General features: G+C 47.5%; 1 non-coding gene across 1 annotated transcript; it reads left to right on the forward strand.

The window, feature by feature from the left end:
- Nucleotides 1-2,176: 2,176 nt before the first annotated feature.
- TRNAR-CCU (transfer RNA arginine (anticodon CCU)) lies at nt 2,177-2,249 on the forward strand. The gene has a single exon. It is a non-coding gene; the product is annotated as a tRNA-Arg (tRNA).
- Nucleotides 2,250-2,551: the final 302 nt, after the last annotated feature.

Genomic DNA, 2,551 nt, shown 5'->3' on the forward strand with positions numbered 1-2,551 from the left:
ATAACCCCTGCCCATGGTCCTTCCATCAGGTGTACCTAATCTCCTGCTCTACCTCCTGCAATAGCCTCCCAGCTCTACTCCCTGTCTCTGGTTCCCCCACCGCTGACTCTCCCACTATCCATCTTTTTTTTTTTTTTTTGCCGTACGCAGGCCTCTCACTGTTGTGGCCTCTCCCGTCGTGGAGCACAGGCTCCGGACGCGCAGGCTCAGCGGTCATGGCTCACGGGTCCAGCCACTCCGTGGCATGTGGGATCTTCCCGGACCGGGGCACGAACTCGTGTCCCCTGCATCGGCAGGCGGACTCTCAACCACTGCTCCACCAGGGAAGCCCTCCCACTATCCATCTTACCTAGCACTGTCAGCATCACTTTCTCCATAACTAGCTCTGTGAGGAAACCCCTGTAAAGAGGATCTGCAATGAGATGGCCCGGCTTTGAGGCAGATGAAGCCAGGCAAGTCAGTTATCTTCTATGGGCCTCAGTTCCTTCCTTGGTAAAATGGGAAAAAAATCAATATATTTCATAGAACTTTATGGCAATTAAATGAGATTACGTGCGCTAAAGTATTTTGCAGGGACTTCCCTGGTGGGTAAGACCCTGGGCGGAACTAGATCCCACATGCCACAACTAAGACCCGGTGCAGCCAAATTAATTAATTAATTAATTAAAAATAAATAAAGTACTTTGCAAATGCTTGCCACATGATCAATAGTATTTTTTTTCCTTTGCGTAATCTAAATGTTGGTCCCTCTAATCAAACACCTGCTATAAAGCTGCAAGAAACAAAACCTCCCAAACCAGAAACTTGCTAACACTTACTATTGTCTCCTATGATAAAGCAAAATCTCTTTACAATGACATTATTTTTTCAAGGGATTCTAAGTTATATCTACCCAAATTATGTCACATTGTTCCATTCCTTACATTTGCCTTGCACTCAGCTGAATTGAACTCTTAACAGTTCCTGGGACTTGCCTTTGTCTTTCCACATTTATACTTTTGCTTTTTCTGTGTCCCACTGAAATCTCCTCCGCTCCCTGCCTCTGCTGAAATCCTGGTCGGCCTTTTTACATCACAACTGCAAAGCCTCAGCCAGTCTCCTAAATTAGAAGTGAGCTCTCTGATCTTCCAATGCCCCCTTGTGGCACTGACTGCATTCCGCTTTTTTTTATTTTTTGGTACGCGGGCCTCTCGCTGTTGTGGCCTCTCCCGTTGCTGCGGAGCGCAGGCTCAGCGGCCATGGCTCACGGGCCCAGCCGCTCCGCAGCACGTGGGATCCTCCCGGACCGGGGCACGAACCCGTGTCCCCTGCATCGGCAGGCGGACTCTCAACCACTGCGCCACCAGGGAAGCCCAAACATTTTCAATTTTGATGCAGTCTAATTATCAATTTTTTCTTTTGCTGCTTGTTCTTTTGGCATCATATCTAAGAAATCATTGCCTAACTCAAGGTCATGAAGATTAACACCTATGTCTTGTAATAATTTTACAGTTTTAGCTCTTACATCTAGGTCTGATCCATTTTGAATTAATGTTTGTGTATGATATGAGGGAGTAGTGCAACTGAGCAGGACCCTGTGGGGCCCTCCCAGGTACAAAAGCCTTTACGTGTCTCCTGTTTCTTATTTGTAGGAAAAAGGCTTCAGCCTCCTAGACTTTCCCTGAGTTCCAAAATGCAGATGCAAACAGTTACTAATTAGGAAAGGGAGGGAATGCAGAACCAAAGGAAAAACAGTCAAGAAACAATAGTGGGCTTCCCTGGTGGCACAGTGGTTAAGAATCTGCCTGCCAGTGCAGGGGACACGGGTTTGAGCCCTGGTCCGGGAAGATCCCACATGCCGTAGAGCAACTAAGACCGTGCGCCACAACTACTGAGCCTGTGGTCTAGAGCCCGTGAGCCACAGCTGCTGAGCCCACGTGCCACAACTACTGAAATCCGTGTACCTAGAGTCTGTGCTCCGCAACAAGAGAAGCTACCGCAATGAGAAGCCTGCGTACCGCAACGAAAGTGTAGCTGCCGCTCGCCACCACTAGAGAAAGCCCGCACACAGCAACAAAGACCCAACACAGCCAAAAATAAATAAATTAATTTATTTTTAAAAAAGGAACAATAGTACAGCAGTAAAGCAGAGTCCTAGTTCCTCCTCAAGGGATATACATAACAATACATTGGAACTTCCCTGGTGGTCCGATGGGTAAGACTCTGCGCTCCTAATGCAGGGGGCCCAGGTTCGATCCCTGGTTGGGGAACTAGATCCTGCATGCATGCTTCAACTAAGAGTCTGCATGCCGCACCTGAGAAGTCTGCATGCTGCAACTAAGAGTCCACGTGCCACAACTAAAGATCCTGCATGCCACAACTAAGACCCAGCGTGGCCAAAATAAACAAATAAAATAATAAATAAACAAACAAATAAATAAAACAATATATCTTTGAGTTCTTCTGCAGAAACTAAGGCCCCCACCCAGGTGGAGGATGGTAACTTCAGGCTGAGGACAAGATTCCTGGAGCACCGCCCTGTTACCTCACCACCAGGCAATCAGAAGAAAGT

This window comes from Lagenorhynchus albirostris, chromosome 13 (genome assembly GCF_949774975.1).
Source record: "Lagenorhynchus albirostris chromosome 13, mLagAlb1.1, whole genome shotgun sequence".
Taxonomy (NCBI): Eukaryota; Metazoa; Chordata; class Mammalia; order Artiodactyla; family Delphinidae; genus Lagenorhynchus; species Lagenorhynchus albirostris.